This window comes from Stegostoma tigrinum, unplaced genomic scaffold (genome assembly GCF_030684315.1).
Source record: "Stegostoma tigrinum isolate sSteTig4 unplaced genomic scaffold, sSteTig4.hap1 scaffold_396, whole genome shotgun sequence".
Lineage (NCBI taxonomy): Eukaryota > Metazoa > Chordata > Chondrichthyes > Orectolobiformes > Stegostomatidae > Stegostoma > Stegostoma tigrinum.
In genome coordinates, this window is record NW_026728324.1 from 72,539 (window position 1) to 99,216 (window position 26,678).

General features: G+C 45.8%; 1 long non-coding RNA gene across 8 annotated transcripts in view; it reads left to right on the forward strand.

Annotated features, from left to right (window-relative positions):
* LOC132208456 (uncharacterized) overlaps positions 1 to 24,741 on the forward strand; it is a 40,315-nt gene extending 15,574 nt beyond the window's left edge. For 2 of the 8 annotated variants that reach the window (XR_009444526.1, XR_009444529.1), the window contains exons 5-9: positions 303 to 449; positions 4,268 to 4,409; positions 10,875 to 10,949; positions 15,761 to 15,881; positions 24,700 to 24,741. This is a non-coding gene — a long non-coding RNA (uncharacterized LOC132208456). Of the gene's footprint in view, positions 1 to 302; positions 450 to 656; positions 677 to 4,267; positions 4,410 to 4,977; positions 5,006 to 10,874; positions 10,950 to 15,760; positions 15,882 to 24,699 lie in introns of those variants that run through there. The other 6 variants (XR_009444530.1, XR_009444532.1, XR_009444527.1 and 3 more) reach the window with 6 other exon arrangements.
* Positions 24,742 to 26,678: the final 1,937 nt, after the last annotated feature.

Below are 26,678 nucleotides of genomic sequence, written 5' to 3' on the forward strand. Positions count from 1 at the left end.
AGTAGAGAGTCAACCATATTCCTGTGAATTTGAAGTCAGATACCAGAATTGTGAAGGGATGCAGATTCCCTTCCCGAAAGAATAGATTAGTGAATTCAGTTTTCTGTTACAATAATTTATGATAGTTTCATCGTCACTGTTACTTTTAACTCGAGATCTTTATTAATTAAATGTCATTTCCAGCAGATGCTTTTGTATATTATATTTAATATTAGGATTTTAGTTTTAACTTAATTTCTTATTAACATTTAATCATTAATTTCAGGATATTTCTCAGATTTTATACGCTTCCTCTCCATTAGGTTTTTAAAGAAGAAATTGCCCCAGTCAAACAAGAAGTCAAAATATTAAATGATCTGGGATGTCAGTTATCTCCGCTTGATGTCTCTTTCTCTCCAAAGATTTCTCACCAGCTTGATGACCTAAATATGAGGTTGAAATTTATACAGGTAACAGTGAAAACATTTTCTAAACTAGCCAATCTGTTGAAGGAAGTATGTACAAATAATTTGGCTTCAAATATATGAGCAAGATAAAGAACCCTTTCAACTGAAGCAAGCAATTAATATTTTATTATCATGGTTTATGAAGTTATCCAATTTTATAATATTACTTTTTCAAAAATACAATGTTCTTGTCTGTAGTCTGCACTTTAGAATGTAATCGCAAAACAAAATCCAAATAGTGAGAGATGTGAGCATCCGAACTACAGTCTGAAATGGTTCAGGACTGGAACAATTTGAATATATTCAGGATGAAGCTGCAGGTAGCAGATATTTTTCCCGATCCATCTAAAAGAATTTGGAATTGGAACATTGTGCTCACTGCTGTACACTTCAGTATTATGTATTGTTTCATATTTTAAGTCCCTGAGAAAGACATACTTTAATGAATTGCAACAAAGATATACTTGATGCATTGAAGGGAAGAATGACATAAAGTTGTCTGAACTGCATGTATTTCTTTCAATTGAGCAGATTTTGATTGATGTCAGCAAAGTAGTAGATGAAAGTTTTATTTATCCCATAAAGCCGCATGAAATGTTTTATTGAGCAAATTATTTCAGTCTTGTTCTGTGTCAGCAGCTCGCTTGGCCATGTAGCACAATAAAACTCCTTATCGGTTCTAGCAAGCAGACAAAAACATAAATAGCACCAGGATCTGGATGTTCTACCTCTTGACCCTACCTCACCATCCGATAAGAGATGGCTGACCTGCCCAGGACTCAACTCCTCTTCTATACCAGCTTCTCAGAGCGCTCAAGTTCTCTATTTCAAAAATCTTATCTACCACCTTCTTTAAATACTTCCAGTGATCTACCTTTCACAATTCTCTTGTATTCTAAACAATCGCTACCTGCTGAAAGAAGAAATTCCTTTGCATCTCAGGTTTCAATAAATGTTCCCTTCTTCTGTAACTATGTTGCTGAGTTTGAGATTTCCACAATAATGGAAACATTGTCTTCACATCTAGCCTGTCAAGCCCTCTCAAAATTTTGTGTTTCAGTAAGATCACCCCTCATTCTTCTAAACTTGAATGAATAAAGACCTTCTGTGCAACCATTCTTGATAAATCATGATCCGATGAATCAGCCCAGTGAGTCTCTTTTGAACTGCTTCCTATGGCTGTGTATCCTTTCTTGTATTTCTCCAAGTGTGACCTCCTCAATAGCCTGATCAGTTGCAAAAAAACTTGCCCGTTTTTAAACTGAAACCTCCTTACAATAAAGGCCAAAATTCCATTTGCCTTCTTAATTACTTGCATCACCATCGTCATGGCTCACATCAACTCCAACCTACCAAAGTGCTTTGATCCTTTGCAATTCACCTACCACTGCAACAGGTCTCCAGCTGATACCGTCTCCCTGGCCTGACAGTCATCCCTGGAATGTCTGGATAACAAGGATACCTACATCAGGCTGTTACTTATTGATCAGAGCACCACCTTCCACACTGTAATTCCAAACAAACTCCTCTCTAAACTCTGAGACCTGCGCCTCAGCATCCCTCTGTGTAACAGGATTCTCGACTTCCTGACCCAGAGACCACAATCAGTAAGGATAGATGACAACACTAGCTCCACCGTAAGCCTCAACACCGGTGCCCAGCAAAGCTGCCCCTACTCTATACTCCTTATGCAATCATGACTGCGTGGCCCCAACTCCATTTACAAGTTTGCTGATGACGCTTCCATTGTAGGTCGGACCTCAAACAACAATAAGTGAGATTACAGGAAAAGCAATTGAGTGCTTGCTGGCATGATGGAAAGATAACAATCTGTCCATCAGCATAAGCAAAATGGAGGAGCTGGTCATTTTTTTCAGGAAGCTTCTGTCTGCAGCAATGGTGCTGAGGTGGAGATGGTTGATAGTGTGAAGTTCCTGGGAATGTTGCTCACCAACAATCTGTCCTGGCCAATCCATGTCGACATGATGGTCAAGGAGGCTAAGGAAATTCAGCATGTCCATGAGGACCCTACCTGTTTTTGTAGATGCATCCTATCTGGATGCATCACTGTGTGGTATGGCAGTTGCTGTTCCCAAGACTGCAAGAAGCGAAAGAGAATCATGAGCACAGCCCAATCCGTCACGCAAACTAGCCTTCCATCCATTGACTCCATCTACACTTCCCACTACCTTGAGAAAGCAACCAACATAATCAAAATACCCCCTCACTCTGATTATACTCTGTTCCGTCCTCTTCTGTCAGGCAGAGGATATCAGTTTGAATAAGCGTACAAATAGATTTAAGAACAGCCACTTTCCTGTTGTGACTTTTGAATGGACCTCTCAAATGTTAATTCTGATCTCTCTCTCTCAGCCTCTTCTCTCTGGCTGTAACACTATTCTGCACTTTGTACGGTGTGATTTGCCTACACAGCATGCAAATCAACACTTTTCACAGTATCTCAGTACATGTGTCAGCAACAAAGCAATCATTCACCTGCATGCTAGTATGTGTTTCATGGACGAGAGCATCCAAGTCCCCGACCATGCATTTTCTTTCGAGTCTATCTTTTGATTCTTCCTACCAAAGTGTACTTTCCTACTTTAAACTCTCTCTACCAACTTTTTTCCGACTTGCTCGACCTGTCTATCCCCTTGCAGATTCTTTATGTCCTCATGACAACATTCCCTTACTCTATTTTTGTAGCATCAGCAAATTTGAATGAATTTATGCCTTGTCCCCTCCTCTAAGTTATGAATATAGAGAGTAAATAATTCTCGTCCTTGGACTGATCCCTGTGGCACTCCACTAGTTATGGCTTTCCGGCCTGATAAAGATGGTGGTTAGAAAATAACTGGCTGAACCACTGAAATGAAAAATGTGAAAAAATATGCGTTTTCATTGTTTGTGAAATACTTAAATCAGATTGTAGATAATAAAATATAAATATTGCAGTAGTTCTTCATAGTTTCTCATTGAGCTTTCTGAGAATTCTGAATATAGTTCCTGATTTATGATAGCATCAGTTTTCATGCATCTTTGTCTGAGAATTCAGATTTGTTTTGTCAAAAATTGTGCTGTGCCACACATGATATTTGCTAAATCTGTCCTGTCCCAGCAGTTCAACTCGTTCAGTTTTGAGAACTTTTGTCAGGACCCCACAGTTGAGCTACCTTGCGTTGATAGCTCACTACACACTTCTTGCATTGAAACAAATGTACCTCAGACTACCTGTCCATCAGCGTTCATCATCTGCTCTGTGTCTACTCTTCCTCTTAGTCACACTGACTTCATTATCTAGTTCCTTACAGGCTGTAGTTATTATCTTGTTACTGCCCACTAACCTGTGCATTTGGCTCCCATCCCCCTGCCACATTACGAGGTCTTACGAGGAAAGGCTGAGGGACTTGAGGCTGTTTTCATTAGAGAGAAGAAGGCTGAGAGGTGACTTAATTGAAACATATAAAATAATCAGAGGGTGAGATAAGGTGGATAGGGAGACCCTTTTTTCTGGATGGTGACGGTGAGCACGACGGGGCATAGCTTTAAATTGAGGGGTGAAAGATACAGGACAGATGTCAGAGGTAGTTTCTCGACTCGGAGAGTAGTAAGGGAATGGACCGCTTGGCCTGCAATGGTAGTAGATTTGCCAACTTTAGGTACATTCAAGTCGTCGTTGGATAAGCATATGGACGTACATGGAATAGTGTTGGTTAGATGGGCTTGAGATCGGTCTGACAGGTCGACACAACATCGAGGGCCGAAGGGCCTGTACTGTGCTGTAATGTTCTGTGTTCTGTGTTTTATTTATTGTTGAATAGCAGCAGGAGGTGAGGAGGCAGAGACTGCAACCCTGAGGTCACGGAGGGAAGGAAAAGAGGCTCTTACTTGGAGATTGAGAAGCAGGAGAGGGCACAACCCAGAGGTTTGGGAGTGGAGAGAGGCTGCAAGTTGGAGGTCAAGGTGAGGAGAGGCACCAGTTGGTGTTGTAGATTAAATGTAATACAGAAAATTGTGAAGTGGTTAAGTTTGGTTCGAAAAACAGTACATAAAACAGAAGGAACCATTCTAAATGGGTGCAGAAGCAGACCGGTTTTGCTGTTCTGTGCATAAACCATTCAGTTAAAGCACAGCTAGTCTGAGCTTCAACTCTGTTTACCTGCTGAAAAGTCATGTCGACTGAAAACATTAGCTTGCTTTCTCTCCATGGCTGCTTGCCTGACCTACTGTGGTCTCCGGCATTTTTTGTCGTCAGTCTGTTTACCTCCCTTTCTTCTATATCCTTTCATAGCCTTAGCTATCAAAAATAATTTCAGTTACACTCATTGTTATTGATCCAGCACCCACATTCTTTTATGAGAGAGTATTTGAGATCTTGACTGTTGTTTGTATTAAGATACAAGTGCTTCCTGATTTCAGTTCTGAATGGCTTGTCATTGAATCTCATATATTAATAGATAATACTTCTGATAAGAAATGTTTTCAGAGTGTTATAGTGGAAGCTTCTATGTTCTGTGCATCCTCTATCTAGCCACCAGACTCAGAGTACCTGTTGGGACCATCCAAAAATGACTGAATTTTTTCACTCATTCGGTCAGTAGATTGATAATAGGACTCTGGTTCTGTGCCACTGTCAGATCATTGCGACTCCAAAAGGTACCAAAGTAGATTCTGGATTCTAGGCAAATATACCTATGTGTTTAGATCTATTTAGATGCATTCATGTCGGCTAAAAATACTTGAAATAATGTATAATTAGGAGTGACAGACAACATCTGTGACATTAAATGAAAAACAAGAACAAAGAACTTTGGTTCATATTTCAGCTTCGACAGGCACTAAACAACTAAAAGCACTGTATAACCAATGAAGTAATTTTTTGAAGTATGTTTGTAATGTCGGAAACACAGCAACAAATATATGCGCAGAAGGCTTTCACAAACAGAACTGTAAAAATGACCACTTACTTTGTGATATTGATTGAATGCTAAGTGTTGGCCAGAATGTAGATCCACTGAACTGAATACAGGTGGTTTGTGGGTAATAAAGTCTTAACCCTTTGGACAAACCTAATTTTATTTGTAATTTATTAGCAATAACTGAATTGTGCAATTAAAGTTCAGAAGTTCCCAATTTTAAGTGGAGTTTTAACAAATTCACCTTTGAAGAGCGTTTGGGCTTGATTAACCCAAGTCTCAACTGAGTTAACTCAGCCTTTTGTGTTAGGGATGTATAAATTATCCATCTTAGGGGAGGCGATGGCCTCATGGTATTGTCACTGGACTGTTCATCCAGAGAGACAAATCATGTTCTGGGGACCTGGATTCAAATCCCGCTGTGGCAGATGGTGGAATTTGAATTCAATAAATATCCAGAATTCACAATCTGATGATGACCATGAATCCGTTGTTGCTTGTTGGAAAAGCTCAACAGGTTCACTAATGCCTTTTCGGGAAGGAAACTGTCATCCTTACCTGGCCTGGTCTGCATGTGACTCCAGACCCACAGCAATGTGGTTGACTTTTAACTGCCCTTTGGGTAATCAGGGCTGGGCAATAAATGCTGGCTCGCCAGTGACGCCCTCATCCCGAGGTTGAATCAAGAAAAAAAATTACGATCGCCTTTTCTAACTTCTCAGCCTTCAGTAATTGATTCTTCCAGTGCTAGAGAAGAAGTGGTGATTGTGGCTTATTCTCTTCCCAAGGTTTAACATGATGCAACTGATGGTAAAGTTAATAAGCTTTGTGAAAACATAAGTAAATATATATAATTAAATAAAAATAGCAAAGTCATTAATTAGAACTCGGCTACAACATGTAAGAGCTCCTGTGTTCCAGTATGGTCTGGTGCAAGCATGTTTGCTGTAAGCACTTAATGTTTGAGTAGCTTGTGTTTATGAGCTGGAGGCTGATCTAGGGATGCTGGGACACATCAGAAGGATTCTTTGCACCAAGAGGCAGTCACAGCCCTTAAGTTTGTGTTTGTCTGATTTGGTCAGTCTTCAGGCGCAGGAGAGGTCGATGGTGGAGGTTCATTACGCTAATACTGGGGAAAGTAGGACTGTCCTGTGGTGAGTTATGGATTCAACTGGGCCTGTGTTCATGAGAGTTTAAAAAGATGAGGGGGGGATCTGATTGAAATATAGAAAGTTGGAACTGAGCCAGATGAACTCAGTGCAGGGAAGCTATTTTCCCTGTTTGTGGTGCTAGGACCAGGGGTCACAGTCTCAGAATTTGGGGTAGATCAGTTAGGACTAGGATGAGGACAACATCTCGTCATTCAAGCAGAGTGAATCTGTGAAATTTTCAACCACAGAAGACCATGGGGGCCATCACTGAATGTATTCAAGAACAAGACAAGGTGGCTCGGTGGCTCACCACTGCTGCCTCACAGTGCCACTGACCTGTTTTGATTCCACTCTTGGGTAACTATCCGTGTGGAGTTTGTACATTCTCCCTGTGTCAGTGTGGGTTTCCACCAGGTGCTCCGGTTTCTTCCCACAGTCCAAAAATATGCAGGCCAAGTGGATAACGCATGGTAAATGCATAGTTATGGGGCAAGGATGGAGGGGCCAGTCTTGGACACGATGCACTTCGAAGGGTCAGTGTCGACTTAATCAGCTGAAAACATTTTGCATTGTAGGGATTCTTTGATTTTGTGATAGATTTTTAGATGTTAAAAGATTCAATAAGTATACAGGAAAGTGGGAATATGATATCGAGATGTAAGATCAGCCATGATCTTATTGAATGGTGGACTTGGCTTGAAGGGCTGATTGGCTTATTCCTGCTTCTAGTTTCCATGTTCTTCTGTGACTGAATGAGGCTGATAGCGGAACTAGAATGCATGAGCTTTAGGGTGGATGTGCAAATTGACTATCGCACTGTGGTAAAAAACACACTTTCAAAGGGGCTTGATAAACGCAGCGTAGTATAATCAGTGGGATTGACACTATTCTGTGTAGCAAAGAGTGAGAGTCTGTAACTGTGGAAGCCATTGCCACAGAAGACTGCGAAGGCTAAGTCAGTGAGTGTATTTAAGACAGAGATAAATAAGTTTGTGGACAAGTAAGTGCATCAAGGGTTATGGGGAGAAGGCAGGAGAATGGGGTTCAGAAGTATGTCAGCCGTGCTTGAATGACAGAGCAGACTCAGTGTGCAGAATGGCCAAATTCTGCTCATATATCTTCGGGTCTTATTTGCTCAGACGGGAAAAGACCTTGCGGTGGGAGGTGGAGAATCCAGACATTGTCGGCAGGACAAAAAAGGAGTTTGTGAATAGTTGTAATGAGGAATTTGGCACCATGAAGCAGAGCCTTCAATGTCATAATCTCTGGATGCATAATGTGTTGGGCAGAAAGGCTTATTTCCATGCAGTGTGCCACCAAGATTCTAACTCCAGACAAACATATCCATCTTCTTTGCGCTCAATCTGACTCCTACGAGCAGGGAGCTTTCCCCCCATTCCCGTTAAAACCAGTTTTGCTCGGTTCCCTGGATGCCACATTTGGTCAAGTGTGGCCTTGATGTCAAGAACAATGACTGTCGCCCTCACTCCCTCACCTCGTTTGTCCATTTTTGAACCAGGGCATCAATGAGGCCAGGAGCTGGGTGGCCCTGGTAGAAACCCAACTGAGTGTTAGTGAGTAGGTGATGCCTTTATTTTCACCTACTGTAGTCCCAATCATGCAACTCTGTCAATTGCTGCCCCTGCCAAGCGCTGGAAGCCTCCCCAGAGTTATCCAGACAGCAGAAAATTTGTTTCAGGAAGACGAGGACCTGCCCTGTCAAATTTCATGTGGATGTGCTGTTGCACATGCACAGAGCGTGATTAAAGGGAGTCAGCGTGGCTTTGTGACGGGCGGGTCATGCCTTACAAATCTGATTGGGTTCTTTGAGGAGGTCATGAGACCGGTTGACGAGGGGCGAGCAGTGGATGTGGTGTACATGGACATCAGCAAAGCATTTGATAAGGTTCCCCACGGCAGGCACTTTGATGAAGTCAGGAGGTATGGAAATCAGGGTGACTTGGCTGTCTGGATTCAGAATTGGTTGGCTGACAGGAGGCAGAGAGTGGTTGTAGATGGTAAATATTCTGCCTGGAGGTCAGTGCTGAGTGGTGACCCGCTGGGCTCTGTTCTTGGGCCTCTGCTGTTTGTAGTTTTTAGAAATGACTTGGATGTGGAGGTTGAGGGGTGGGTTAGTATGTTTGCTGCTGACACAAAGGTTGGAGGTGCCGTTGATAGTATTGAGGGCTATTGCAGGCTTCAGCGAGACATTGACAGTATGCAGAGGTGGGCTGAGAAATGGCAGATGGAGTTCAACCTGGATAAATGCGAGGTGATGCATTTTGGAAGGTCGAATTTAGATGCTGAATCTAGGATTAAAGGCAGATGCTCGGCAGTGTATAGGAGTAGCGGAATCTTGGTGTTCAAGTGCATAGCTCCCTCAAAGTTGCCACACAAGTGGATAAGGTTGTTAAGAAAGCATATGGTGTTTTGGCTTTCATTGACAGGGGGATCGAGTTTTAGAGCCGCGAGGTTATGCTGCAGCTGTACAAAACCCTGGTGAGACCACACTGGAATATTGTGTCCAGTTCCGGTTGCCCTATTATAGGAAAGATGTGGAGGCTTTGGAGAGAGTGCAAAGGAGGTTTACCAGGTTGAGAAGGTTGACTGAGCTTGGACTTTGCTCTCTGGAGAGAAGGAGGAAGAGAGGTGACCTGCTCAAGGTGTACAAGGTAATGAGAGGAATGGATAGAGTCGATAGCCAGAGACTTTTCCCCAGGGCAGGATTGACTGCCACGAGGCATAGTTTTAAGGTGTTAGGAGGAAGGTATAGAGGAGATGTCAGAGGGAGGTTCTTCACCCAGAGAGTTGTGAGTGCATGGAATACTTTGCCAGTGGTAGTGGTGGAAGCAGAGCCATTAGTGACATTTAAGCAACTGCTGGACATGCACATGGACAGCAGTGAATTGAGGGGAATGTAAATTAGGTTAGGTTATTTTTGGAGTGGGATTATTCCACGGCACAACATGGTGGGCCGAAGGGCCTGTACTGTGCTATACTTTTCTATGTTCTATGTTGTGTGTAAGAGTCAGAAGCCCAGTTGTTATTGGCTTGGCTCTTTAGCTCAGTAGCTATCCCTTAATTTTTTGATGGCCCGAAGTGGCTGGCAAAGCAGACTTGCAACTTGAAAGCATTATGACATTGGCCAGGATGTGAATCATTGACCTACATGGTTTTTTGCAGATGTCTATTACTGCATCCATGTCTGTGAATGATTTGCGTAGCAGCCATGAAGTTTTCACAGAGTCCTTCAGAACTTAGATGTGGACCTTGGCAACTTTAAAGAAGTCTAAAAAATATCAACACACATCCATTTTGGCAATAACAGGTATGAACATCGATAGAGAGTGGATAGCCAGAGACTTTTTCCGAGGGTGAAGGTAGCTCTTATGAGGAGGCATAGTTTAAAAGTAAGTGGAGATAGATCTCGGGTAGACGTGAGAAGTAGGTTCTTTACTCAGAGAGTGGCAGAAGCGTGGAATGCATTGCCAGAGAGGGGAGTGGAGTCAGCTTCATTAGGAGCATTTAAGCAGCTATTAGACAGGCATATGGATGATAGTATAAGGTAAGGGTGGAGGTTAGCTGGACGTTAGGTTGAGGGTAAAAGCTCAGCACAACACTGTGGGCTGAAGGGCCAGTCCTGTGCTGTACTGTTGTATGTTTGTATGCTCTATGAATCCATCAGTAATTAATCTGCAAGTAGCTGACAGTGTCTTTAAATAACTCTGGCAGAGGGGTTATTCATGTTCCTGGTGATCATACGTTCAGCAATGTGTCATTGAGGGACTTTAAGCATTGAGCTCTGATATCACAGTATTGGCAATATCTTGCCTCCTCGACATCATTTCATCAGATATTTGCTGCATGCAACATAGAATTGTCAGAATAGCATCCATGGCAACTTGCATTTGATGTGTGCTCATGAGTCAAATATACAATTTCAGATCTCAAAACCCTTTGTGGCCCTGAAAAACCAGGCGGCGAGATTGCAGACTTTACACCAAGCATGATTATCTGAATCTTTTCTCTCCTACTATAAAGCTGACAGTGAGACTTCCGTGAGTTCCACTGTATTCACCAGATGCTGTTTGCCAGTTATGACATGAATTTCATGTAGCTTTTGACCACCTACATGAGGAATGGGTAACAAATGCTGGTCCTGTCAGTGATGTTCCCATCCTTGAAAATATGTGGAAATAAATTGAACCTAGTAGTTATCATTTCCTTTTACTGTGCCTTGTATTCTTCAGCAGATATTTATCCCCCTGTATTCATTGCAGAGTAGTTGAGAATGTGTTCCAATTGAAATGGTTTGTACTAACAGTTAGGAAAAATGTATCTAAAGATTTTTTTGAATGCAGGTGATTTAAACACCGTGCGTTTTTCTGCATATCGGCCAGCATTGAAGATCCGCCGACTCCAGAAAGCGCTCTGTTGTGAGTACATTCACACATTGCAGATTTTGTAATCTCGTGCTGTGTTTTATTCATAAGAATGGTCATGTTCAGAGTTAATCAATGCGGTCGGGTTTCAAAACTAACGGACTTACCTGGGGCCAAGTGTTGTGGATGTGAAAATAAGTAGACTTTGTGACATCAGGCCTGTGTGGCCGGAATTTAAACTCTGGGTCAAAATAACAAAGGGTACAACGAAAACCAGTAGCTAGCAAGCAGACGTCCTTTCAAGGACCAAAGATAATGGCTTCGTTCTGTACCAGATTTAATAGATGGAAACTGTCCGGTTATGTAGAGACAGTGGAAGAAATGCATGAGGGGGTGGTGAGATAGACCTGGGCATTGCCACCATGTATGTGGAAAGTGCAGTGCTTTCACATGATATTGCTCTGGGGCAGTGTTCAGATGAGAAAAGGAGTGGGATTTTACTGATTTGGCCAGACCTCGGTGATTCACACCCACGGCCATGCTATCAAAGATTTGTGGAAGCCAGCAAAACTGAACTTGACTGTTTGCAGTAAATGTACAGCATTTCAGATGTCACTTGATCCTGCAGATTGACTCCCTAGAATCTGCTTGTCAAATGATTTATATGGCTAAAACGTTCAAGTATGAGTTTGCACTGTGGAACTCATCTCGCACCGAAACTGGCCAGTTGTTATATCAAGATTTGGAGAAAGTATTAGTTTTTTGAAGAATGTTCTGATACAGAGAGAGAGACTAATAGTTTCTTGAGAAATCGTGGGGCATTGGCCAGGAAGTTAAACAAACAGTGGGGGGGAAAAAAAACTTGACCTGAATCCAATGTTAAGTATATAATGGATTAGTTCGACACTGAGGATATCAAAAGATATTCTCATTTTTAAGATGAGACGCTCGGGACAATTTGGGTAGGATGCACTTCTTGAAGCGACCAGAAAGGTACAGAATTATCCATTGGATGTGAAAAATTTGAAATGAAGACAAAACTTTTTGAGGCTGGGGTGGGGAAGAAATGAAGGTCCGATTTTGCTCCTTCAACCTCTCCCATGACAAAATGCACTTGTATAAGAATGGTGACTATAAGATTGGTGACGGCACTTAAATGAAGAAAAATCAACATGGACATTTGTTCTGCTGTATATATAACATTAACATTCAATCTCTTGGCAAGGATAATGTGACAGGGCGTTTGAAAAGCCAAGTTATTGTAATTTGAATTAAGAGATCAGGCTGTAGAACCTGAGATCAATCTCAGAATAAAATGTAACAACAGCGATAGATGAGGAACCTCTTCACTCACAGAGAGGTGAACTTTGTAATTCTGTACTCCAGAAAATGTGGCGCCTCAGCCAAGAAGTATGCTCAGAACGGGGATTGACATGCCGGGGGAGTCAGTGAAGCACTATTAATGTCACAGGATTAGTAATCCGGAGGCCTGGGACAATGCTGTAGAGTATAGGCTGAAGTTCCACTGTAACAGCTGATGGAATTTGAATTCAGTTCAATATAATTTTGGGGGTAGGTAGGAATGTGGAGCCGACATTGCAGTCAAGTCAGCCACGACCTTTTTGAATGGTGAAGCAGGCTTGAGGGGGCCAGTTATCCAACACATGCTCAAATTGATATAATCATAAACAAAGCTGGTCTCAGTGACGGTTACACTGTCACTGTTAAACTATTCACCGTTATAAAAACTTGACTCATTCACTTATGTTCTTTAAGAAAGGAGCTCTGCCATTCTTATTTGATCTCACCTCCATATGACTCCAGATCCACAATAATGTGGTTGACACTTAACTGCACTCTGAAATAGTCAAACAATTTGGAGGAACTATGGATGGGCAGCAAATCCTGTCCTTGCTATTCCTGCTCCTTGTTGCTATGACTGTACATGCTTTAACATATTAACCAATTTCCTCTTTGAATCCGTTTGAGGAGCAGTGTATATTTTGTATTGCTTGGTGATTCTCTAAGTATCTGATGGGTTTTGCATAGTTCCTTCTACCTTCTAAATGTGAGCCCCTTCCAGTGTTTAACCTTTTAAGGTAGGCAATCGTTCTCAAACCTTTTGGATTGAATGCCTACATATTAATAGCAATCACTAACCTATCTATTATTAATTGCAAATTCATAATACAAAGGGCTACGTGTAAAGAAGTGTTCTAATCATCTTTTTAAAAAGCTCCTTCCTGACGCTTATCATGGAGATGAGATTAGATTCCCTACAGTGTGGAAACAGGCGCTTCAGCCTAAGAAGTCCACACCGGCCCTTGCAGCATCCCACCCAGACCCATCCCCCTATCACCGACACACCACCCTGAACACCATGGGAAATTTAGCATGCCCAATCCACCAAGTCAGCGCATCTTTGGACCGTGGGAGGAAACCGGAGCACCCGGAGGAAACCCACGCAGACACGGGGAGAATGTGCAAACTCCACACAGACAGTTACTTGAGGCTGGAATCGAACCCGGGTACTAGGTGCTGTGAGGCTGCAGTGCTAACCCGCTGAGCCACTGTGCTGCCCCGATGTGTGTATTTGCTTCCAACTGTGATATCTGTTAGTCCCTGGACTGGTGTTTGATACGGGCACTCATAATGTATATCCACTTTATCCAAATGCTCTTCTATTGTTAGCCTGATAAATCAAGAAAAGGGCTGGATCCTTTTGTATATTTTTCACATCACATATTCATGATTTACATGTAGTTGAGAGTTTCAAACTGCAATAATTAAACATGCATGATAGATAAAAGCATTCCAGAATTGTTTCGACTTGATGATAAATAGTGAATATCTTTTCTTGACTGCAGCTTTCCAGCCTATCAGTGCAGAAAGGCAGTGCTTAGCAAGGTTGGATGAGGAATATTACTGTTCCAATTAGTTACATTTAATTTATCACTATTGAAGCTCGCGTTAGTTAGTATGCTTTTTTCCAATATATTTAATCTGTAGTTATGACAGATGATTTGGTTTGTAGATCTCCAATTACCTCTCTACTGTAGAACCCAGTTTTGAAACAATTGATATAAGGCACTTATTGTACTGTCACTGATGCTGTCATTATACTACCAGAGTATGGCTGTAATGCTGAATTACTTTAGCCTGCCTTCATGAAGCAATGCAATCTTTCCTAGATAAGGATGATAGGGAAGGTGCACATAAAAGACTGATTTATAAAATTGAGATTCATGGAATATATAGGTCACTATCAAATTTGGTTAAAAAAGATGGCTGAAGGACAGAAGCAGCAAGTTATGATAAATAGATGAGAAGATCGCTATTAGCAGTTTCCCAAGTATTAGGACACTGATTTTTGGAGATAGATACATGATTTGAATTTGGGAATATGGCCTACAGAAGGCCCTTCAGCCAATCAAGTCTATGCAAACCTAACTGCACTAATCCCACTTTGCAGCACTTGGAGAATAACCTTTAATTTCATGTGCTCATCCCAGTACTTTTCTACAAGTTGTGAGCTCTCTTGTCTCAACGACCCTTCTGGGTAGTGCATTCCAGATTACCACCACCCTCTGGGTAAAAATATTTTTCCTCAAATCCCCTCTACATCTCCTGCCCTTCACCTCATAATTGTGTCTCCGTGTTATTGACCCTTCAACTAAGGGTACAGCTGCTTGCTAACCTTGCCCCTCCTAATCTTCTGCACCTCAGTCACGTCCCTCCTCAGCCTTCTCTGCTCTAAAGACGACAAACTGAGCTTATCCAGCCAGTCTTCATAGCTGAAGTGCTCTGCCCCAGGCAATATCTGAGTGAATAATCTCTGCACCCTCTCCAATTCAATCACATCCTTCCAACAGCATGGTGATGAGAACTGCATACAGTATTCCAACTTTGGCTTAACCAAAGTTCTATACAATTCCAACTTAACCTTCCAGCTGAAACCATCTGTGCCATGACTGATAAAGGCAAGTTCTCAGCACGCATTCTTAATCATCGTGTTAACCTGTCCTGCCACCTTCAAGGATAATGGGAACTGCAGATGCTGGAGAATCCAAGATAATAAAATGTGAGGCTGGATGAACACAGCAGGCCAAGCAGCATCTCAGGAGCACAAAAGCTGATGTTTCGGGCCTAGACCCTTCATCAGAGAGGGGGATGGGGTGAGGGTTCTGGAATAAATAGGGAGAGAGGGGGAGGCGGACCGAAGATGGAGAGAAAAGAAGATAGGTGGAGAGAGTATAGGTGGGCAGGTAGTGAGGGGATAGGTCAGTCCAGGGAAGACGGACAGGCAAAGGAGGTGGGATGAGGTTAGTAGGTAGATGGGGGTGCGGCTTGGGGTGGGAGGAAGGGATGGGTGAGAGGAAGAACAGGTTAGGGAGGCAGAGACAGGTTGGACTGGTTTTGGGATGCAGTGGGTTGGGGGGGGAAGAGCTGGGCTGGTTGTGTGGTGCAGTGGGGGGAGGGGACGAACTGGGCTGGTTTAGGGATGCGGTGGGGGAAGGGGTGATTTTGAAACTGGTGAAGTCCACATTGATACCATTAGGCAGCAGGGTTCCCAGGTTCCCTCCTGCAGTGCCACAATGAATCGCAACAGACAACTGCACCTCCCAGTCGCAAACCACTTCCACTCCCCCTCCCATTCTTTTGATGACATGTCCATCATGGGCCTCCTGCAGTGCCACAATGATGCCACCCGTAGGTTGCAGGAACAGCAACTCATATTCCGCCTGGACTCTTTAATTTTACATCCTCAAAGACATTTAACAGGGATAGCGTGGATTATAGAGTGAGTTGAGTAGATTGTTTCATTATTAATTCTTTACTAAATTTGATTTATATTACATTTTTAGACCACATCAGGTGAAGATGTGTGTGATTTCACCAAGGTGCTGAAAAATAACTTCAGATCAAAGAAATACTTTGCCAAACATCCTTGCTTGGGTTATTTACCACTACAAACAGTCCTAGAAGGTGAGAACCTTGAGATGTAAGTTTATTGATGTGAGATTTACTAATGTATCAATGCCCATTTGGGGGTTGACAAATATTGCCGCATTATTCATTCTGCAGATTAGCAGGAGAGTGAGGTTGTCCATTTGCGCATATATCAGAAGTACACAATACAAAAACAAGGGGGGCTTAACTGATATCATTGGTCCTCTCGCCTTGAAAGCAGTGTAGTTACTCAGAGTGCATCTGCTGTGGACTTGTTGATACTGTCACTAACGTGCAACCTTCCTTGATAACTTTCTCTGTCCTCCAGTTCTGTCTTTAAAAACTACAATCAATTACCCTCTCCTCAAAAGGAAAGAACCTTTGGCTGAACATAGAACAAAGAACAGTACAGGCCTTCAGCCCGCAATGTTGTGCCGACCTATTATCCCACTCAGATCAAACTACCCTGCATACCCTTCATTTTACTATCCTTCATGTGCCTATCCAAGAGTCGCTTAAGAGTCTCTAAATGTATCTGACTCCACTCCCACTGCCAGCATTGCATTCCACACACTCTCTGTGTAAAGAACCTACCTCTGACATCTCCCCTATTCCTTCCTCCAGTCACCTTAAAATTTCTCCCCCTCGTAATAGTCATTTCTGCTCTGGGAAAAAATCTCTGACTATCCACTCCAGCTATGCCTCTCATCATCTTGCATACCTCTACCAAGTCACCTCTCATTCTTCTTTGCTCCAATGGAAAAAGTCCTCGCCCCCTCAACCGTACCTCATAAGACGTGCCGTCCATTCCATGCAGCATCCTGCTAAATCTCCTCTACACCCCCTGTAAAGCTTCCACATCCTCCCTATAATGAAGCGACCAAAACTGAAGGCAATATTCCAAGCGCTGCTCCATCCCCACGAACTAATGCTCTATTCCAAATCCCTTTCCTCTTGATGCTTCAAATTCCTTGCTGTCTTTCGTGTAATTTCATATTTGAATTCACCTGAACAAATTTCACCTGCAGCCCTGACCCACTAACAGCGATTTGCCCCCTGTGTCCTGACCCGCTCACAGTGATTTGCCCCCTCTGTCCTGACCCGCTTACAGCGACTTGCCCCCTCTGTCCTGACCCGCTCACAGCGACTTGCCTCTGCAGCCATGACCCGCTCCCAGCAACATGCCCTTGCAGTCCTGACCCGCTCCCAGCGACATGCCCCTGCAGTCCTGACCCGCTCACAGCGACTTGCCCCTCCAGCCCTGACCCGCTCACAGCAGCATGACTCTGCAGTCCTGACCTGCTCCCAAGTCAGCGACTTCGATGTTGTGGCCATTTCAGAGACATGGATGGAGCAGGGTCAGGAATGGATGTTGCAGGTTCCAGGGTTTAGATCTTTCATTAAGGTAAGGGAAGGTGGTAAAAGAGGGGGAGGTGTGGCTTTGTTGGTGAAAGACAGATCAGAGTAAACCGGTTGATGTCGTGTATATGGATTTCAGCAAGGCGTTTGATAAGGTTCCCCACAGTAGGTTATTTTACAAAATGCAGAGGAATGGGATTGTGGGAGATATAGCAGTTTGGATCGGAAATTGGCTTGCTGAAAGAAGACAGAGGGTTGCAGTTGGTGAGAAATGTTCATCCTGGAGACCAGTTACTAGTGGTGTACCGCAAGGGGCGGTGTAGGGTCCACCGCTGTTTGTCATTTTTTTAAATGACCTGGATGAGGGCACAGAAGGATGGGTTAGTAAATTTGCAGACGACACGAAGGTCGGTGGAGTTGTGGATAGTGACGAAGGATGCTGTAGGTTGCAGAGAGACATAGATAAGCTGCAGAGCTGGGCTGAGAGGTGGCAAATGGTGTTTGATGCAGACAAGTGTGAGGTGATGCACTTTGGTAGGAGTAACCGAAAGGCAAAGTTCTGGGCTAATGGTAAGATTCTTTGTATTGCAGATGAGCAGAGAGATTTTGGTGTCCATGTACACAGATCCTTGAAAGTTGCCACCCAGGTTGACAGGGCTGTTAAGAAGGAATACAGTGTTTTACCTTTTATTGACAGAGGGATCGAGTTCCGGAACCAAGAGCTTATGGTGAAGCTGTACAAAACTCTGGTGCGGCCGCACTTGGAGTATTTTGTACAGTTCTGGTCGCTGCATTATAAGAAGGATGTGGAAGCTTTGGAAAGGGTGCAGAGGAGATTTACTAGGATGTTGCCTGGTATGGAGGAAAGGCTGAGGGACCTGAGGATGTTTTTGTGAGAGAGAAGAAGGTTGAGAGGTGACAATTGAAACATATAAAATAATCAGAGGGTTAGATAGGGTGGATATGAGAGCGTTTTTCCTAGGATGGTGACGGTGAGCACGAGGGGGCACAGCTTTAAATTGAGGGGTGAAAGATATAGGACAGACGTCAGAGGTAGTTTCTTTACTCAGAGAGTAGTAAGGGAATGGAATGCTTTGCATGCAACGGTAATAGATTTGCCAACTTCAGGTACGTTTAAGTCATCATTGGATAAGCATATGGACGTACATGGAATAGTGTAGGTTAGATGGGTTTCAGATCGGTATGACAGGTCGTCACAACATCGAGGGCCAAAGGACCTGTGCTGTGCTGTAATGATCTATGTTCTATGACCGTATAACGGTGGCTGAAAGAACTTTTGAGGAGGACTCGTCTTTTGAGGTGGTATGGACTGAGGTTGCCGAGGAAGGGTTATCGACTGAGTCAGTATGGGTGGAAGTTAGGAACAGCAAGGGAGCAGCCACCTCACTGGGGGTGTTCTACAGACCCCCAAATCACAGTAGGGAGATCGAAGAACTCACTGGCTGGCCTGTTGTTGAAAAGTGCAAACGTAGCAGGGTTGTTGTTATGAGTGACTTCAACTTTCCCGATGTAGATTGGAACCTCCTTCGTGCAGATGGTTTGGATGGAGCCGTTTTTGTCAGGTGTGTTCAGGAGGGTTTCCTTACTCAGTATGTGGACAGGCCAACGATGGGGGAGGCCATTTTGGATTTGGTGCTCGGCAATGAGCCAGGACAGGTGTCAGATCTCGTGGTGGGAGAACACTTTGGCGACAGTGACCACAACAGCCTGACATTTACCATAGCCATGGAAAGGGAAAGGAGCAGTTAGCAGGGGAAGATATTTAACGGGGGAAAAGGAAACTATGACGCTATCAGACAGGAGTTGGGAAGTAGAGATTGGGAGCAATTGTTCCACAGAAAGGGCACAGCAGACATGTGGAGGCGGTTTAAGGAGCAGTTGTTGCGAGTGATGTATAAATTTGTTCCTCTGAGACAGGTAAGAAGGGGTAAGATTAAAGAACCTTGGATGACGGGTACAGAGGTGCTTCTTGTCAAAAAGCAAAAGGCAGCGTTCGTAAGGTGGAGGAAGCAAGGGTCCAGCACAGCTTTAGAGGATTACAGGCTTGCTCGGAAGGAGCTCAAAAGTGGACTGAGGAGGGCCAGGAGGGGGCAGGAAAAAGGCTTGGCAGGAAGGATTAGGGCGAACCCGAAGGCATTTTACTCATACGTGAGGAATAAGAGAATGATCAGGGAGAAGGTAGGGCTGATCAGGGATAGCATAGGGAACTTGTGCGTGGAGTCTGAGCAGATAGTGGAAGCCCAAAATGAGTTTTTTGCTTCGGTTTTCACTAAGGAAAGGGACGTTGTTGTGAGTGAGAACTTTGAGGAGCAGGAAAACAGGCTTGAACAGATCAAGATTGAGGAAGTTGATGTGCTGGAATTTTGGCAAACATTAAGATTGATAAGTCCCCAGGGCCAGATCAGATTTATCCTAAGTTGCTCCGGAAAGCGAGAAAGGAGGTTGCTAAGCCGCTGGCGAAGATCTTTGCTTGCTCGTTCTCCATGGGAGTCGTATCAGAAGATTGGAAGGAGGCAAATGTTGTTCCTTTTTGCAAGAAAGGGAATAGGGAAATCCTTGAAAATTACAGACCAGTCAGTCGTCAGTCTTAGGTCTGCGGTCAACAAGATTTTGGAGAGAATTCTGAGGGATAGGATTGATGACTATTTGGAAAAGCATAGCATGATTAAAGGGAGTCAGCATGGCTTTGTGAGGGGCAGGTCATGCCTAACAAATCCTTTTGCGTTCTTTGAGGAAGTCACGAGACAGGTTGACGAGGGTCGAGCAGTGGATGTGGTGTACATGGACTTGAGCGAGGCATTTGATCAGGTTCCCCATGGCAGGCTCATTCATAAAGCCAGGAGGTATGGGATACAGGGTGATTTAGCTGTCTGGATTCAGAATTGGTTGGCTGACAGGAGGCAGAGAGTGGTTGTAGATAGTAAGTATTCTGCCTGGAGGTCAGTGCTGAGTGGTGTCCCGCAAGGCTCTGTTCTTGGGCCTCTGCTGATTGTAGTTTTTATGAATGACTTGGACGAGGAGGTTGAGGGGTGGGTGAGTATGTTTACTGATGACACAAAGGTTGGAGGTGCCGTTGATAGTATTGAGGGCGATTGCAGGCTTCAGCGAGACATTGACAGTATGCAGAGCTGGGCTGAGAAATGGCAGATGGAGTTCACCCTGTATAAATGCAAAGTGATGCATTTTGGAAGGTTGAACTTAAATGCTGAATATAGGATTAAAGGCAGGATTCTCGGCACTGTGGAGAAACAGCGGGATCTTGGTGTTCAAGTGCATAGCTCCCTCAAAGTTGCCACACAAGTGGATAAGGTTGTTAAGAAGGCATATGGTGTTTTGGCTTTCGTTAACAGGGGGATCGAGTTTAAGAGCCGTGAGGTTATGCTGCAGCTGTACAAAACCCTGGTGAGACCACACTTGGATTATTGTGTCCAGTTCTGGTCGTCCTGTTATAGGAAAGATGTGGAGGCTTTGGAGAGGATGCAAAGGAGGCTTTCCAGGAGCTGCCTGGACTGGAGGGCTTGTCTTACGAGGAGAGGTTGACTGAGCTTGGACTTTTCTCTCTGGAGAGAAGGAGGAAGAGAGGTGACCTGATCACAAGATAATGAGAGGCATGGATAGAGTCGATAGGCAGAGACTTTTCCCCAGGGCAGGTTTGCCTGCCTCGAGGGGTCATAGTTTTAAGGTGGTCGGAGGAAGGTATAGAGGAGACGTCAGAGGGAGGTTCTTCACCCAGAGAGTTGTGAGCGCATGGAATAGTTTACCAGTGGTAGTCGTGGAAGCGGAGTCGGTAGTGACATTTAAGCAACTCCTGGACATGCACGTGGACAGCAGTGAATTGAGGGGAATGTAGGTTAGGTTATTTTATTTTTGGATTAGGAATATTCCATGGCACAACATCGTGGGCTGAAGGGCCTGCACTATGCTGTGCTTTTCTATGTTCTATGTAGTTATAATCAGAGGCAGTGTAGTTAGGGGAATGAACACTGTTCGTTGTGACTAGGATCGAGAGTCTCGAAAGTAGTGTTGCCTGCCTGGTGCCCAGGTTCAGGATATTCCATCTCGGCAACAAAGGAACTTGAAGTGGGAGGAGTAGAAATCCAGCTATCGTGGTACACACATGTACCATTGATATGGAAGAAAGAGGAAAGAGGTTCTGCTGAGGGATTATGAGCACCGAGGTGCTGAATGAGAAAGCAGAACCTGAAAGGTTATAATCTCTGGATTCTTATCTGAGCAATTTGGCACGGTGTGAACAAAATTAAAGATGTAAATGCATTGTTCAAATGGTGGCATGGCAGAAATGTGTTTGAATTCATGGGACATGGGCATCGCTTTGGGGAAGGAGGCAGTTGTTCCGGTGGTACAGACTCGATCAGAATCATTTTGGGACAAGTGTCCTGGCAAAAGACATAGATAATAAAATGTGAGGCTGGATGAACACAGCAGGCCAAGCAGCATCTCAGGAGCACAAAAGCTGACGTTTCGGGCCTAGACCCTTCATCAGAGAGGGGGATGGGGACAGGGAACTGGAATAAATAGGGAGAGAGGGGGAGGAGGACCGAAGAGGGAGAGTAAAGAAGATAGGTGGAGAGAGTGTAGGTGGGGAGGGAGGGAGGGGATAGGTCAGTCCAGGGAAGACGGACAGGTCAAGGAGGTGGGATGAGGTTAGTAGGTAGCTGGGGGTGCGGCTTGGGGTGGGAGGAAGGGATGGGTGAGAGGAAGAACCGGTTAGGGAGGCAGAGACAGGTTGGACTGGTTTTGGGATGCAGTGGGTGGGGGGGGAAGAGCTGGGCTGGTTGTGTGGTGCAGTGGGGGGAGGGGACGAACTGGGCTGGTTTAGGGATGCGGTGGGGGAAGGGAAGATTTTGAAACTGGTGAAGTCCACATTGATACCATATGGCTGCAGGGTTCCCAGGCGGAATATGAGTTGCTGTTCCTGCAACCTTCGGGTGGCATCATTGTGGCACTGCAGGAGGCCCATGATGGACATGTCATCAAGAGAATGGGAGGGGGAGTGGAAATGGTTTGCGACTGGGAGGTGCAGTTGTTTGTTGCGAACTGAGCGGAGGTGTTCTGCAAAGCGGTCCCCAAGCCTCCGCTTGGTTTCCCCAATGTAGAGGAAGCCGCACCGGGTACAGTGGATGCAGTATACCACATTGGCAGATGTGCAGGTGAACCTCTGCTTAATGTGGAATGTCATCTTGGGGCCCGGGATGGGGGTGAGGGAGGAGGTGTGGGGACAAGTGTAGCATTTTCTGCGGTTGCAGGGGAAGGTGCCGGGTGTGGTGGGGTTGGAGTGCAGTGTGGAGCGAACAAGGGAGTCACGGAGAGAGTGGTCTCTCCGGATAGCTGACAGGGGAGGGGATGGAAAAATGTCTTGGGTGGTGGGGTCGGATTGTAAATGGCGGAAGTGTCGGAGGATAATGCGTTGTATCCGGAGGTTGGTAGGGTGGTGTGTGAGAACGAGGGGGATCCTCTTGGGGCGGTTGTGGCGGGGGCGGGGTGTGAGGGATGTGTTGCGGGAAATATGGGAGACGCGGTCAAGGGCGTTCTCGATCACTGTGGGGGGAAAGTTGCGGTCCTTAAAGAACTTGGACATCTGAGATGTGCGGGAGTGGAATGTCTTATCGTGGGAGCAGATGAGGCGGAGGAATTGGGAATAGGGGATGGAATTTTTGCAGGAGGGTGGGTGGGAGGTGGTGTATTCTAGGTAGAAAAGACATAGCTAGGTCTGGGGGTAGGGCATTAAAGTAAAAAGTGTGGAGTGGGTGAGTTCAGTTGCATGGAAAATTATGGAAAAAGTTAGAAGCTGGTAAGTGCTCAGCAAAGTTTCCAGAGCAAGTCATAGGACAAAAAGTATGGAAATGGTCAGGAGTCTCCTTTCAGGTGCAGCAAACAAGAAGAGTGGCCACCCTGGAAATGCCAGACTGAAGGTCTTGTATTTAATTGCAGGGAGTGTATGAAACAAAGTGAATGAGTTTGTGGTGCAGATTGAAATTGACAGATACATTGTTCTGGGTGTCACAGAGAGGTGGTTGTTAGGGGATACGTTTTGGCAACTAAATATCCAATGATACATGCCCTCGAGAAAGAACAGGCGAATGGACAGAGATGTCAGGGTTGGCTTGTCAGTAAGAAATGAGGTCGCGCTGAAGGAACCACAGGTCTTGAGCTTGTTTATTAACGACTTGGAGGAAAGAGGTGAATGTGCTGTGGCTAAATTAGTAGATGATTCAAAAATATTAGAAAGACAAGGCATGACACAGAAACAGAGATTTACCAGGATGTTACTTGGATTGGAATGTATGAGGGAAAAGGAGGGTTTGGTGGAAATGTTGCCTCATAATAAATGCAATGAGACCAACCATGATTTCACCGAATGGTGGAGGAAATTCAATGTGCCAAATGACATTTTTAGTGAGTCTTATTGTTTGACAATGCATTGGTAAAGGTGTTTTTTTTTCTGTCTTGGATGAGATGTAAAAATGAAATGTGCACCCTTCCTTTTCATCTGGAAATAAACAATTGTTCTGAACGATTTCCATTGACTGGTAGCAATCTGACAAGCATGACGATGTAAAGAGATTCTTCGCTTCTTTTTAATTGTAAAGTTATTCTTTGGAATTAATTAAGCATATATTATTTGCATCTCAGGAATTATATTCATCACTGCATCTCCAAAAGTGCTCTTGTATGATAACAACATTTGAAAGAACACTCTTCAATGGTGGTGATTTTCAGTTGCCATAACACACATGAAATTACATTGTTGGCCAATCTGTCCATGATTATTTCATTATCTTACGTTTCAAACAGACAAGGAAATATTGGTGATGCAATGAAGAATTTGATGATAAAATATAATTGCTGTTATAGTTTCCTCTTGCAAGAAATATTCGCAACAAATTGACTGGTCAAGGAATGGGACACTGACTGAGTACTTTGAATGTTGAAGTGATTTCTAAAATGAAAATTATGACCTTGATGATTTCTCTTTCATGCAGATTTGAAGAGAATATTTTAAAATATCCTCTAGGTTAGTGGTTCAGGCATAAAAGTGCAATATGTATATTGATGTATATACATGTAAGTGCGTCATCTGAAAAGATAATGAGTATAAATCACTTGTGACAAGGTGAGAATGAGCTATTCGGATAGTCAGAACTGCCAATGTTAGTGTCTGAGATAACACATTGTAGAGCTGGAGGAACACAACAGGGCAGGCAGCATCAGAGGCTCAAGAAAGTTGAGCTTTTGGGTTAGGACCCTTCCTCCAAAATGGAGGGTGGAAGGGAGCTCAGAAACAAATAGCGTGGAGAGGGAGGAGGTGCTGGGGAAGGTCGGTGGGATGGTGATAAGTGAGTACGATCCAGATTGAAACAGATTTCCCCAGCAGGTATTGAATACAAATTCCAAATCACTGTCAAAATCTTGGTGACTGTGAACATTCATGTTTTTTGTCTGTGTGTTTCAGTAATTGCATGACAGTTTGAATGGTTCGTTGAGCGTGAGGCACCTATGGACTCTCATACACCAAGATGGAATTTAGTTCGAAGAGTGACTCCTCTTCAAAGTACTTACTTGCTTTTAAAATATTGACCATTTCTGCTGTCTAGTTGAACAAATTTAGCTTAATACTGCTTCAATAGGAATGAGTGTTTAATAGGAACATATTTGTGAAACTTACAGTTCCTCAAGTTTTAGCATAAACTGGTGGAGACTTTCCGTGCTTGCAAAAAGGCTCACCTCTCCAATAATACCCAAGGAAAATTGGAATTTAAAAGTACACCCCCACCCACCCTCCTCCTCCTCCTCCTCCTCCCCCCTCCCTCCTCCTCCTTTTCTCTCCACCCTCCTCCTCTTCCCCCCCCCACCCCGTCCTCCTTTTTCCCCCCCCCACCCCGTCCTCCTTTCCCCCCCCCCACCCCGTCCTCCTTTTCCCCCCCAGCCTCCTCCTCCTTTCCCCCCACCCTCCTTCTCCTGCTCCCCCCCATCCTCCTCCTCTCCACTCTCCTCCTCCTTTCCCCCCCACCCTCCTCCTCCTTTCCCCCCCACCCTCCTCCTCCTTTCCCCCCCCACCCTCCTCCTCCTTTCCCCCCCCACCCCCTGCTCTTCCCCCCCACCCCCTGCTCCTTTCCCCCCCCACCCCCTGCTCCTTTCCCCCCCCACCCCTGCTCCTTCCCCCCCCCCTGCTCCTTTCCCCCCCCACCCCCTGCTCCTTTTCCCCCCCACCCCCTGCTCCTTTTCCCCCCCACCCCTGCTCCTTTTCCCCCCCACCCCCTGCTCCTTTTCCCCCCCACCCCCTGCTCCTTTTCCCCCCCACCCCCTGCTCCTATTCCCCCCCCACCCCCTGCTCCTATTCCCCCCCCCACCCCTGCTCCTTTCCCCCCCCACCCCCTGCTCCTTCCCCCCCCACCCCTGCTCCTTTCCCCCCCCAACCCTGCTCCTTCCCCCCCCCCACCCCCTGCTCCTTCCCCCCCCCCACCCCCTGCTCCTTCCCCCCCCCACCCCCGTCCTCCTTCTCCCCCCCCCCACCCCCGTCCTCCTTCCCCGCCCACCCCCGTCCTCCTTCCCCGCCCACCCCCGCCCTCTTTCCCCCGTCCTCCTTCCACCCCCGTCCTCCTTCCACCCCGTCCTCCTTCCACCCCCGTCCTCCTTCCACCCCGTCCTCCTTCCACCCCCGTCCTCCTGCCCCCCCCAGCTTCCTCCTCCTTCCCCCCCCACCCTCTCCTCCTTCCCCCCCACCCTCTCCTCCTTCCCCCAACCCCCGTTCTCATTCTCCCCCTCCTCCTTTTCCCCCCACCCCCTCCTCCTTTCCCCACACCCCCTCCTCCTTTCCCCCACCCCCTCCTCCTTTTCCCCCCACCCCCTCCTCCTTTTCCCCCCCACCCCCTCCTCCTTTTCCCCCCACCCCCTCCTCCTTTCTCCCCCACCCCCTCCTCCTTTCCCCCCCAACCCACTCCTCTGTTTGCCCCACACCCCCTCCTTACACCCCCACCCCACTCCTCTGTTTGCCCCCACCCTCCTCCTCCCCCCCCCACCCCCGTCCTCCTCCCACCCCCCACCCCCGTCCTCCTTTCCCCCCCACCCCCGTCCTCCTTTCCCCCCCACCCCCGTCCTCCTTTCCCCCCCCACCCCCGTCCTCCTTTCCCCCCCCCACCCCGTCCTCCTTTCCCCCCCCACCCCGTCCTCCTTTCCCCCCCCACCCCCGCCCTCCTTTCCCCCCCCACCCCACCCCCGCCCTCCTTTCCCCCCCCACCCCACCCCGTCCTCCTTTCCCCCCCCCACCCCCGTCCTCCTTCCCCCCCCCACCCCCGTCCTCCTTCCCCCCCCACCCTTTCCCCCCACCCCCCCCCACCCTTTCCCCCCCCACCCCCCCCACCCTTCCCCCCCCACCCTTCCCCCCCCACCCTTCCCCCCCCACCCTTCCCCCCCCACCCTTCCCCCCCCACC